Source organism: Ostrinia nubilalis, chromosome 18, assembly GCF_963855985.1.
Source record: "Ostrinia nubilalis chromosome 18, ilOstNubi1.1, whole genome shotgun sequence".
Classification (NCBI taxonomy): Eukaryota; Metazoa; Arthropoda; class Insecta; order Lepidoptera; family Crambidae; genus Ostrinia; species Ostrinia nubilalis.
The window spans coordinates 14,819,884-14,833,912 of record NC_087105.1 but is presented as its reverse complement, the minus strand read 5'-3'; positions in this window follow the sequence as shown (position 1 = coordinate 14,833,912).

Genomic DNA, 14,029 nt, shown 5'->3' with positions numbered 1-14,029 from the left:
GCGCCCAGGATGCGGTCGTCCGCCGACACGTGTGCCGTGTCCCTAGTGTACTCACGGCGTGGGCGCCAGGTTGTCGGCGGCGGCGAGCGCCAGCACGCCGTGCTTCTTGCTGAACAGCAGCGGCACGCCGCCGCAAAGCTCGGCGCCCAGGATGCGGTCGCCTTCCGCCGACACGTCGATGAAGTCCACTTTGTCGTTGGATACCGTGCCTGAAAGTAAAGCATATCGATATAATAGCACTGCCACGGGATGAGGGGAGATGAGACGACGACGCTCGAATGACGCTAGTGTGGGAAAACCTTAGGCTCCGCCTATCTGGAGCGCTTCTTGCCAGAAGAAATTGAATGCGTTTACGAACGAAAAATTTATAGGCCTCTGGCGAGTAATTTTAACATTATTCTCTTATCAAAATCATATCAAATCAAAAATATTTATTCAATTTTGACTAATATTTCGGCACTTTTAAACGTCAAAGAACGCACTTTACAATATGTCTTCTTATCTTTTATCTACCAGTCTCCTATAAGATCGAAGACCAATGAAAACTTTCAACATGTAATACTGTAATACAGCAGAGCGTGCGGCCCGAGCGGCAGGAAGCGCGGCGGCGGCTGCTCCGCGTCCTGCGCCCAGCTCCTGAGGCACCAGTGACGTCACGCGCGGGCTGGCCGGCTCCTCCAGAGATGTGACACTCACTGTACCTTACAACAGTACACTCACTGGACACGAGCGCGAGGTAGGTGGGCGTGTACAGCAGAGCGTGCGGCCCGAGCGGCAGGAAGCGCGGCGGCGGCTGCTCCGCGTCCTGCGCCCAGCTCCTGAGAGGCACCAGTGACGTCACGCGTGGGTTCGCCGGGTCTTCCACCGAGATGTGGGCTGAGGGAAAATAAGCGTTGAATTAGTAAAAACAATCATCATCATTTCAGCCATAGGACGTCCACTGTTGAACATAGGCCTCCCCCAACGTTTTCCATGTTGATCGATTGGTAGTGGCCTGCGTCCAGCGCTTCCCTGCTACCTTTATGATGTCGTCGGTTTATGAGATCGAATCAGAAATGAGGAGATCCGTAAACGAACTAAAGTCGCTGACGTAACCCGATAGATTAGCAAGCTGAAGTGGCAATGGGCAGGGCACATAGTACGCAGAACTGACGGCCGATGGGGCAGCAAAGTTCTGGAATGGAAGCCGGGTACCGGAAAACGCAGCGTGGGACGTCCACCAATAAGGTGGACCAACGACATCAAAAACTTAATTTTTTATATTAAATACTTGTTTGTAGAAGAACTGTAATGTCAAGAGTTGTCATTTTCTGAATAGATAAAAAAAAATTACATAAAATATCCTCCGCAAATAACAATTTAATATACAGCGACATCTGCTCGCAAAAACAAAATTTCGAACTCCGTGTGACAAAATACTGCGTCACGCGGCCGTGACGTGCGTAGCATTGCATGTACTCATATGCTCTAGCAAAGAGGACATCGAGAAAGAGTGTAACTGATGGCTCAGAGAATGAGTGTAAATGAATATGCTTGGTTGAATAAAGGTTTTTATTATTATTATTATTATGTTTGTACACTTTGGAGCTCACGGGTCAAAAGTGGCCCGGTCCTTTATAAGGCTTGCGTGGGGATACAGATCCAACACGTAGAGGCCGTTTTAAGCGCAAAATAATCGACAAAAGTGAAAGTGGTGCACATGCTGGATCTAGTCTCTGACTATATCATGGGATGTAGCCAGAGACCATCCCCAGCCTGTGCACAGGAGCTATTGCAGTTATTGGAGAATGGACTAGGGTTATGGATGAAGGATGGATGGACTGGTTACTGGGCTATGGATGGAGACTACGGGACACCTACCTGGTTCAGTCTCGGACTGAAAAAATGGCAGGCGGTGACTAGCCAGCGACTAAATGGCCCCCCCCTGGCGTCATGGGTCGTATAGACCGGACTGAGGGGCAACATTGGCGTCTGCCAGCTCAGGGGTGTAGAGAGGTGTGCTGCGCTTTCTCCGAAGTTACTCGCGGCGTTATGCCCTTTAACACTTCCACCCCTGGAGCATATAGCTCTAGCGACTCCACTCTGGCCGGCCGGTTAAGGCAAGCCAGAGGTGAAAGTCTGCAGACCCTCTCGGATTCCACTTCGGCAAGCCGAAGACGAGGGTCTTGACCGACTCTCGGGAGCACTCGGATTAACAACTGGCCCCGTGGTGTCGCTACTCACCAACAGCTCGCCACAAAGCTGCCCTGCGGGGCTTATTATTATTATTATTGTTCATACGCACCGATGGCCAGGCGCGACTCGGGCGAGCGCGCCACGTTGACGGCGGAGATGAGCAAGAGGATGCCGTTGGAGCCGCTCGCACGCACGTCCAGGGCCGTGATCTCCACGCTGCTCAGGTCACCTGCAATAATAAAGATATGATTTGCATTATGCACTGGCCCATTTATTGTCCCGAAGCAGTGGTAGGGTTAATATTGGGACGTGTAAAAGCGCTTTTTTAAAGCCTATTTGCAAAAATAAATGAATTTTATGAATTTTATGAATTTTATGAATTTATTTAACTTCGCCGTAAAACATAAATGTCATTTATTTTCTATAAATAGGTTCTAAGAACTAGTTGCCCGATAGTGGTCCTGTCTTAAAAAAAAGTTAATTTTCATTTGTTCGTTTCAGCCAAATGACGTCCACTGCTGGACAAAGGCCTCCTCCAAGGTTTTCCACAATGCACGGTCCTGCGCTGCCCGCATCCAGGCTCTTCCCGCGACCTAAATTTTACTATTTTTTTTTTTACTTAAAAACCTTATCTTAGCAATAACAAACAACAAAAAAAAGAATTAGATAAATCAGTACAGCTGTTCACGCGTGATGCCGTGACCAACTTTTCCCGTGGATATCGTAGTCACTAAGGGATCCCCAACCTGTCTCACTACAGAACGGATAGTGCCATGTCGGTAGGTTTCTCACTCGGTGGACCGACGATCTGGTGAAGGTCGCAGACAGCACCTCGATGGCAGCGTTGGATCGGTTGCTGTGAAAATCTTTCAAGGATGTTCCGTAGAAGATCCATCAATTATGCAGTGGTCCATCCTTTGGTTGAAATTACCGCCAATAAAAATCCAACCAGTGAAGGTTAAGTTTGTCCCGGGAGAAAGTTAAACTGTTATTGGGCCCGTAGCATTAATCATAAGAACATAGGAGGAGTTATGATGATAATATTATGCCAACTGTGCGGCTGCTATGTATGTAAGGCCTCAGCCTCGAACTTAGCGGGCAGCGGGGCGGGAGCGGCGGCGGCGCGGCAGCGGCAGGATCTTATGCGTGAAATCAAATAGACCGGTTCTCGAAAACAGCGGCGCGGCAGCGGCGCCGGAGCGGGCAACGAGCGGGCAGCGGCGAAGGAGCGGGTAACGAGCGGGCAGCGCACTCCTTCTTTTGCCCACAATAAATCGAGCGTTAGAAATAAATTTGAATCGAAATAAAATTGTCGCCGTTGTTCAGACATTTCGTTTGCGAATAAAAACAAATATCTCGACAACACAACCCCGAACACAACACTTCGCCGCTAAAGCGCCGCGCGAGCTGCCCGCTTGTTTCGAGAACGGGTCTGCGTTGCCCGCCCCGCTCCCGCGCCGCCGCCGCCGCCGCCGCCGCCCCGCTGCCCGCTAAGTTCGAGGCTGAGGCCTAACATGTCACCATTTTACCTATGATTCACAATAAATGATTTTGTATTTGTATTTGCTGCCGCCACTACACCGGGCCCGCAGCACTCACCGTGCGGCGCGTGTGTGGCGCGCGCGTGCGCGTCGGTGAGCGCGCGGCGCAGGCTGTGCTCGTGCAGCTCGGCGCCGCGCCACGCCTGCAGCAGCGGCCGCCTGCTGCCGCCACTACACCGGGCCCGCAGCACTCACCGTGCGGCGCGTGTGTGGCGCGCGCGTGCGCGTCGGTGAGCGCGCGGCGCAGGCTGTGCTCGTGCAGCTCGGCGCCGCGCCACGCCTGCAGCAGCGGCCGCCTGCTGCCGCCACTACACCGGGCCCGCAGCACTCACCGTGCGGCGCGTGTGTGGCGCGCGCGTGCGCGTCGGTGAGCGCGCGGCGCAGGCTGTGCTCGTGCAGCTCGGCGCCGCGCCACGCCTGCAGCAGCGGCCGCCTGCTGCCGCCACTACACCGGGCCCGCAGCACTCACCGTGCGGCGCGTGTGTGGCGCGCGCGTGCGCGTCGGTGAGCGCGCGGCGCAGGCTGTGCTCGTGCAGCTCGGCGCCGCGCCACGCCTGCAGCAGCGGCCGCCTGCTGCCGCCACTACACCGGGCCCGCAGCACTCACCGTGCGGCGCGTGTGTGGCGCGCGCGTGCGCGTCGGTGAGCGCGCGGCGCAGGCTGTGCTCGTGCAGCTCGGCGCCGCGCCACGCCTGCAGCAGCGGCCGCCTGCTGCCGCCACTACACCGGGCCCGCAGCACTCACCGTGCGGCGCGTGTGTGGCGCGCGCGTGCGCGTCGGTGAGCGCGCGGCGCAGGCTGTGCTCGTGCAGCTCGGCGCCGCGCCACGCCTGCAGCAGCGGCCGCCTGCTGCCGCCACTACACCGGGCCCGCAGCACTCACCGTGCGGCGCGTGTGTGGCGCGCGCGTGCGCGTCGGTGAGCGCGCGGCGCAGGCTGTGCTCGTGCAGCTCGGCGCCGCGCCACGCCTGCAGCAGCGGCCGCCTGCTGCCGCCACTACACCGGGCCCGCAGCACTCACCGTGCGGCGCGTGTGTGGCGCGCGCGTGCGCGTCGGTGAGCGCGCGGCGCAGGCTGTGCTCGTGCAGCTCGGCGCCGCGCCACGCCTGCAGCAGCGGCCGCCTGCTGCCGCCACTACACCGGGCCCGCAGCACTCACCGTGCGGCGCGTGTGTGGCGCGCGCGTGCGCGTCGGTGAGCGCGCGGCGCAGGCTGTGCTCGTGCAGCTCGGCGCCGCGCCACGCCTGCAGCAGCGGCCCGCCCGCGCCCGCGCCTCCTACCAACACCACGCATCCCTCCTCGCCTTCCGGACACGCTTCTAGGGGGCCTTCGGAGATCACCACCAGACCCACGAGCTTCTGTGAGTACAGACAAGGACGTAAATGTAACGAGATTCTAGTAACCAAGGTCTAAAGCAGCGGTTCCCAAACTTATTTTGTCTACTGCCCACTTAGACAATAAATTCTTTTTAGCGCCCCCATTTGTAGTAGAGTGTCGAATGCTCAGTCGGTGTCTAAGTGTCCTCCTAGTAAATGACGCCTCCCAAGCCTCTATACAACGTCCGATTTTTTTTTTTTTGGGTTTCTTACCGCCCCCCTTTAGAGCCTGCAGCGCCCACAAGGGGGCGTTATCGCCCACTTTGAGAAAGACTGGTCTAAAGAAACAGTCTTTCATTGTTATATTCCCTCTGCGGCCAAAGCGCACACGTTATGCCACTTACGGTGTCAGCATGGGCAGGCATGGATCCGAAGAACAGCAGCGACACGCGCCGGCCGATCCCGCCGAGCCAGCCGCTTGGCGGCCGCAGCACTCGGCACGTCACTGTCGCGCGACCCTCTGTAACAAAGATATCACTTTAGTTTCAAGCAAAAAAGGATGTTCACTCACTGCTGGGAAAACACTCCTCCAAAAAGACCAGTCCCATATCCCCAGATGCTTGCCGCCACCTTCATATATCGTCAGTCCATCGAGTGGGAGACCTGCCTATATCACATCTTCCTGTCAGTATTTTATTCTCATTTTTTTCATAACTCATCATTCTGGAACCCACATAGTTTCTCATCGATCCCCCATCGATCCAGGAGTCCTAAGCTTTCACTATTTTCACGACTTGTTGGATAGATCACTGATGTAGATTGTGTACATAGGACCAGCACCGAGCCTTGGTGTACTCCTGCTTCTATTAGGCAGATTGATGACAGAGACTCCTCGCATTTGCCGGAACTGCCCGCACTACGCACCGTGGCGGCGCGGCTGCAGCAGCACGACGGAGCAGGTGGTGGTGGCCAGCAGCAGACGGCCGCCGGCGTGCAGCAGCCGCTCGCACTCCTGGCCGCCCAGCTCGCAGCTGACGTCGGCCATGGCGCTGGCGTGCCCCACCGACCACCAGTAGCGCACCACGCCCTCCGGCGACACGCCCACGCACGACGGCATCTATAGACAAAGAGCCTCTTAAATAAATGCACTCAAAGAACATCAGAAGAACCCAGATACACATACAGAAGTAGGGGAGCGAGGGGCTTGTTGTAACAGGGGTAAGTAGTAACAGGCTCTTTTCACTAGGATCTTAAACGCAATTGACGTATGTCTTTGACTCGATTTAACCTTTATACCGCGCCGTATCATGTTGCCATAGCTAGTGTCCCGCCGGCCGGCGCAATGAGCAGAAGTATGCACGTGCTTAATTTTTGCCAGGTAATATAAAATTGTACTGTCGTAAAATATCGGTTTGCGTTATTATTACTGACTAATTTCAAATGTTCTATATCTTATTTCCATTCAAATTTATCTATCTCTGATAATATGTAACAGTTTTTATGATTGCTAAATTGTTTAAATAGTTATCTTGATAAATGTTCAAAATCATACCATGGGGTTAGTTGTAACAAAATGCGGGGGCTTGTTGTAACATGTTACAATTAATAATTACGAAGCATACCTTAGATATAAATAATTTAATCACTGTGATTTAAAAGTGCGAATATAATTATAAGCAGTGTTTAACTAAATAAGACTGCTAATTACTTAATTTTTAGGTGTTGCTTACTAAAAAAGTGTATTTACGTTGATTTTTGATAAGAATTATATAATACTTACTTTTAAAAGATGTGAATTTTATTAAAAACAAGCAAAAAATAAATTATTAAAGGTATTATTGTCTTTTTTTGGCGTTACTACTTGCCCCGGTAGATGTTACAACTTGCCCCAAGCACGAGGTAAGTTGTAACACCGCACTTCTTCTAGAAAATAATTGATTGTAAAATAATGACCAATATTTATGGTATTATTTTTACTTGATTTGGTACAGGAAGAGTTACAGCATCCATCCATCTTTATTTAGTAGACATTTAATCAATAGATCTCAAGATATATTAGTTTTAATGAAAACTGTTACAACAAGCCCCTCGCTCCCCTACTCATTCTCTAATTAGTTTGCGAGTGAGACTGCAACAGACACCTAAAATAAGTAATCACAGTCAGCAAGCCTTTTTCGCAATAACCCAGCTGTCACACTTACCTGTGCCCCATCCTCATAGAACAACTCCACTAAATCAGCTTTATGCGCCAGGTCTGTCGCGCGGTCACGCCACCACATGCCTGCTCTCGACAATACCATGATTACCTGTGCCCCTCAGCTCCACCATGTCCACTTTAAGGGCCAGATCAGTCTGTGGCAACGTTAGCTTCCTGGGACGAGGTCCACGCGCGGCCACGCGCCTGATGAATGACAATCCTCCTTACATGGGCAAATTTTCATGGAACAGCTCCACCAAGTCTGATTTATACGCCAGATCAGTCTGCAGCAGTATAAGCTACCTGACCCATGTACATTTGATTCCACACGACTAATAACCATCCTTACCTGTGCTCCATCCTCATAGAACAGCTCCACCAAGTCCGCCTTATGCGCCAGGTCCGTCTGCGGCAAGGTAAGCTCCCTGGCCTGCGAGGGCGCTTTGTCCATAGCAGCGCTAACTAATACCTTGCTTCAGAACTCCCAGAATCAGAAAGTTTTTGTCTCTATAACCCAGCATCTGCACACTTACCTGTGCTCCATCCTCATAGAACAGCTCCACTAAATCTGCCTTATGCGCCAGGTCAGTCTGCGGCAAGGTAAGCTCCCTAGCCTGCGCGGGCGGCGCGGGCGCGGGTGAAGCGGGCGCGGCGCCGGCGGCGGGCTCGCGCGGCCACGCCACCACGCGTCGGCCCGCCACCAGCCAGCACCAACCGCAGGGAGAGAGCCGGACGCTCACTTCGCCACTGGCTGTTGAAACAAAAGAGAACTCGGGTGATTGAGGAAGTTGAAATAGCAAATAACATGGAGAACAGAATTTTTTTGTTGGAGTGCCCCACTAACTCTCATATTCACAAACATTACTATGAGGTCTCACAGTGCGCGTGGACACACAGAGTGACACGAACCAATCACAGAGCTCTATTCAACACTGCGTTCAACTTGCTGCTTCATAATGTGAAGCAAGCAACATTTGTGAATCTAGGCGCAAGACATATCAAGTGCTGCATAGTACTTTCTGGCTGTGCATAAAACCAGTTGATTTAGTTAGTTGAAATAACAAACAACATAGGAGAATGGATTACCCATCAAATCAAATCATTTATTTCGCTTGAAAGTGGTACATGCAGGGTTCGAAAATATTATCAGATATACAGGGTGGAATTTTGAAATGCCACCTGGAGGGAAAGTACTCATAATATTGTAGATAGAAAATTTTTCTCAAAGAAAACATTCCTTTATTTTTGATAAGAAATAGAACTGCATTAAAAGATTTCCAAAAATTTCGAATATCTTTGAATGCAGTTCTTTTTCTTTTCAAAAATAAAAGAATGTTTTCTTTCAGTAAATTTTTCTATCTACAGTATTAAGAGTACTTTCCCTCCAGGTGGCATTACAAAATTCCACCCTGTATATCTGATAAATATCATAAATATCGGATATTTTCGAACCCTGGATACATGTACATAATTGGCCTACAAAATCTACTAAAAAACATTGTTATTACAGATTGATATTGTGCTGTGTACTGTCCTTAAATAAATAAATAAAGATGGTAAAGTAGATTAGAGTAGGATCACACATCTCACTAGAGTATGGTATGCATGTCGAGTGCTGCAGAGTGCTTTTGCCTAAATCAAGTATGTAAAAAAAATACCATTTTTGATACATTAAAAATTTAATTTAATGCATGCTCCTATCACTAATAAAAAGCTTTAATAAAACTTACCAAAAGTAAGTGTCTCTGTGACCATCACCGGCAACGGTGAGCCGTAGGTCTCGACTGTGCTGATGGGTGTCTTGTAAATCACGTCTCCATTCTGTGCTCCAGGCGACTGAATATATTTGCTGGCAAACACAAAGGGTAGATGTTTGAAGCATATTGTAAGTGCAAAGCAAGCTATAAAATTTGTCCATCAAAAACTTGATCAATTAGCCTGAGCATTGGGACATAACATGTTCAAGTAAGTTGAGAACAGAAAGGAACCAGCTCAAACTCAAATATCACAAAATTAATCCATAATTATTTTCGTTTTTGGGTTAAAAGTAGGTAACCTAACTTTTGTTATTTTTTTAACCCTGACGCCAAAAAATAAGGCTGGTCAATGAAAATAAAATTTCTGATAACGTTGAACTACCTACCCTCATTGATTTTTACAATTTGCAATTTCATCGAACATGGCTGGGAGGTTACTTACTTTTGGTTTTTCCTTGCAGACATCCCAATGGGTTTTCTGCCGGTTATAGATTGTCTCACACGGGGAGAGAAAGGGCTCCTCATGCCCCCGGTATTGCTAAACTCCATTATTCACTAATTTAACACTAATAATCCAAATAAAACAGCAACATAAAATAACCGACACAACACGCCAAATCAAAAATAAAATCAATAATTTGCACTTCGTGCGTGAACTTCGTCCGAATCATAGAGAAAAGTAATACATAGGAAATAGAGAACCCTCTCTGTCAAATTTTTGAGCCTACTAATTGACAGCCTGGTGTTAAATTCCCTGTACTTAACCTACGTACGTAACGCTCACATACATACATAGTACACGCACACATACATACATAAAGTCCACGCACACATACACACAGTTCACGCACACATAGGCCCTCATAACCTTCAAAGAATTATTGTTTTTATGATGTACAATGTAGAATTTTTTCAAATCCATTATTTTGAAAATATTTATCTTTATGGTGTACGTATTGTATTATTTTCAAAACAATGGATTTGGAAAAATTCTACATTGCACATGGAAATGCAAATAAGTAAACAAAAACTTTTGAATTTAATAATTTTACTTTATTTATGAACACACATAATATTATACACCAAAAGCGTCTTTTCGCAAAGTTTTCAACAACACTAAAAAGCATTTGCACATTGAGAAAACTCAGATCACTTGTGAACATAACAGAAAGTTTCTTCGCGATTCACGAAGGAACGAACAAAACTCCGATGAACCAGAACAGCAGCAGGTACGAAGGAATGAACTTGAATTTGACTCGACGACTCTTCAATACTTTAATAGGGCCACAGAAAACTTAAATGATGGCTAAGAAAACAAGAATGCATTTAACATAACTAAAACAACACCGGCCATTTTGGAGGAAAAACAAAGTTGCCATATGTTAAATAGTAATTTCTACTACTCTATTATGTAAATTATAACAAAAATGTCAATGTTCAGTTTTAAATTAAAACAAATTAATTTCATTTAAAAAAAAGTTTTCACATTGTAATTAACAATATTCTCAAATATATTTTAACTAAGAAAAAAATGAAAATATGAAGGAAACAGGAGCAGCGACATCTAGAGCGTTTTAGGATAGTTAAAAAGTATTTGAATTTATTCACCGATGTCGCTGTTTGGAAGCAAGTTTCACTTCGATGACCGTTGTATGGAAGTTTCCACACCCTGGTCCGAATCTCTCTAATCTGTGGTCCGAATTGCAGGCACGTTGCACTTTTTTAGATGATTAAAAATTTTAACAGCAATAATTTACTTCAACCGGTTTCGGACTGATAATTTCGATAGTCTACAATCGATTCAAAAATTGAATACTAAAAAAAGTCTCAGTCAGAGTTAATAAAATTATTTTTTTTAAATAAAAAGCAATATTGAATTTTACCAATCATGTAATTTAACACCACGCTTGGTCAAAGATTTTAATCTTGGTCAGAGGCACGGGGTGGAAACGCCATTGTCTCATCTGTGGTCTGAGGTGAAAGAGGTATCGATTTCGATACCTTGGAAATGTGGAACTGTTGGATATAGGTCGCGCAATCAGAGTTGAGGCCATCAACACAAGCAAAGACTTAATGAAGAATGTTCACTGATTTCATTTTCTAGCTATTTGTATTCTTTAAATAAAAAATACAAGTGATAAAATTATTTCCATACGTCAATTAGTTTCCAAAACATTGAATTTTAAATAATAATATATGCGGGCAGCCGGCCGGCCCGCGCGTGAGGTCATAGTACAAGTACTCGCTCAAAGCACAAAATATAACAGAAGGTAAACTCATGTATGTACCTCGCTTTGCATACCTCTCTCGCTCGCACGTCGGCCGTCACGCTAGGGTTGTCTTGTCATGTGTTGCGTTTATTTCGTTATGATAGAAAAATGTTACTCTTAATACTATGCAAGAAAGACTATAACAGATATCCACGTATTCTTATTTATATTTAGTACGTTATTATAGTAATAGTTTGCAAACAAATACACGAGAAGGAAGTAGTATTTAGTTGAGTGGTTGACACTATTATCCAATCCAACTAATATTATAAATGCGAAAGTTTGGATGTCTGGATGTTTGTTGCTCTTTCACGCAAAAACTACTGAACGGATTTTAATGTAACTTTACAGTATTATTGTTTATAACCCTGAATAACATTTAGGCTATAATTTATGACGATCTGTGACAAACTAAATTTCACGCGGGTGAAGCCGCGGGCAAAAGCTAGTCATCCAATAATTCCTAAAACCTCTCTAAAACAATTCGATATTCCTAATAATTGAGTTGGCTTTCAATTTCAATTGAAATTCAAATAAATAACTTACTTACCTCACCGAATCAACTGGTAATTAAAAAAAATGAAAATTCGGTATTTAATGATGAGTTTAAGCAACCAAATACCGAACAATTATAATACGACTTTTTCTGTTCACTCATTTTCGTCAATTTCGCAAAACAAAATAATATCACAGGCGGTTGACCGGCGCGTGACTCAAGCGAACCACAGCGAACGTGTGGCGAACGTCTGTCGCGTCACGTCGCGCTCGCATTCGTCCAAGACAGTCTTGCTAGAGCGGTGTCTATGTGTGCGTGGCTCGAGCACGTTTAGTATGGAGTTTGTCTTCTGTTATATTTTGTGCTCAAAGTTTGTACGGGTAGAACAAAATCAAAAAAGTTGAATTAAACCCACTTCTAGACAATTCGGACTGTATTGTAACAATAATATACGTCACGCGTAGTCACTTGACTGTTGGCGGGACATTGCAACGGTGTTTTAAAGGTATATCACGAAAGTTGAATGGAATAGGCGCTCACACTGTTGTCACCCCCTGATGCTTGGCACCCGGGGTGGACTGCCCCCCCACCCCCCTTAAGCCGCTACTGAATAACACAATATCACACATTCAAGTTCAAATAATAATAAAGTCGTCGCTCTTATGAAGGTTTGGCCAAACCAACGCGTGCAGCATGCAGAGATGGGTAGTGGGTAAAAACCCATTTCACCCGATTGGGTTAAAACTGGGTGATTTGGGTAAAAACCCGGTTTTTACCCATTATCACCCATTCTGGTGGGTGAAAACAAAAATAGCGTTTATTTTAAGTGAGAAGTGGTATTTGTTGCTAAGGGCGGTTCGATTTCAAGTTTTTAAGCAGAAGTACTTTGTAGTTGGTGTTGTTATTAGTAACTTTATACCGTAATGTCATCAAAGAGAGAGTTTGGCATCCCCCCCCCCTCCCCTCCCCCCCTCCCCCCCTCCATGTCCTTGCCATGATCACAAATTATTGTGTTCCTACTAAATTTCTTCTAAATCGGTTCAACGATTCTTGAAATAACACCATTTTATAAAATAATTGGTCACATCATCATAACGTGATCAATTTTACGATTTGGCCACGATATAAATGCATATTAGTGTTAAATTTGATTTATTACTTATTAATCAATAAACTTAAATGAGAAAAATTCAATAAAAATAAAGAAAAGATACCAATTGAAATAATTACAAAATTATTTGTTTTCACCCGGTGTAAACACCCACGGGTGGAATGAAACGGGTTTTTATTGGGTTTTTACCCTCATGTGGGTTTTTACCCGGGTGGAAACCCATCTCTAGTGGAGGGTAAGTAATAAAGTTGAACGAGAAGCAAGATCAATCTGTTTGAACTTTGAATGGTTCTAATTTATTATTTATTGGACTTTAGTGTACAAATCTGGTTTTATTTTGTGTTCTGAAGTGCAGTGAAGTTATAAATATATGAAAACATTATAATACTTCGAATTTGAGCGCCCATCTATAGAAATTCTATGAGCAATTATTATAAACCTCCCACTGAGGAATATGGATGGAGGATGAACACATCGTGTAAGTCACACAACGAAAGTTGAGGCCATCAAGCAAGACAAGCAAAGATCTGTGCCACGATTACGCTAATTTTTAACGAAGGAGCGCGTCTGTATTGGAGACGTTAAAAATTAGCGTAATCGGGGCCCTGTACGAGATACAGTACAGCCAATCAACGTCTTGGAAATTTTCCTATTGGACTATAGGTCGCGCAATCAGAGTTGAGGCCATGAATACAAGCAAAGATTTTATTCTGTATTTGCATACTCTGATGTCTCGCACGCACAGTGAGTTTGACAAGAACTTTCTGTCTCGCTTGCAGATATTTAAGGTTCGGCCAAATCAACGCGTGCAGCCTGCGTGTACGATGGCGATAACGATCAGTAGAAATCAGTAGGAACACCACCGCCAGCGCCATTGCGCACGCATGCCTAGAGATGGGTTTCCACCCGGGTAAAAACCCACATGAGGGTAAAAACCCAATAAAAACCCGTTTCATTCCACCCGTGGGTGTTTACACCGGGTGAAAACAAATAATTTTGTAATTATTTCAATTGGTATCTTTTCTTTATTTTTATTGAATTTTTCTCATTTAAGTTTATTGATTAATAAGTAATAAATCAAATTTAACACTAATATGCATTTATATCGTGGCCAAATCGTAAAATTGATCACGTTATGATGATGTGACCAATTATTTTATAAAATGGTGTT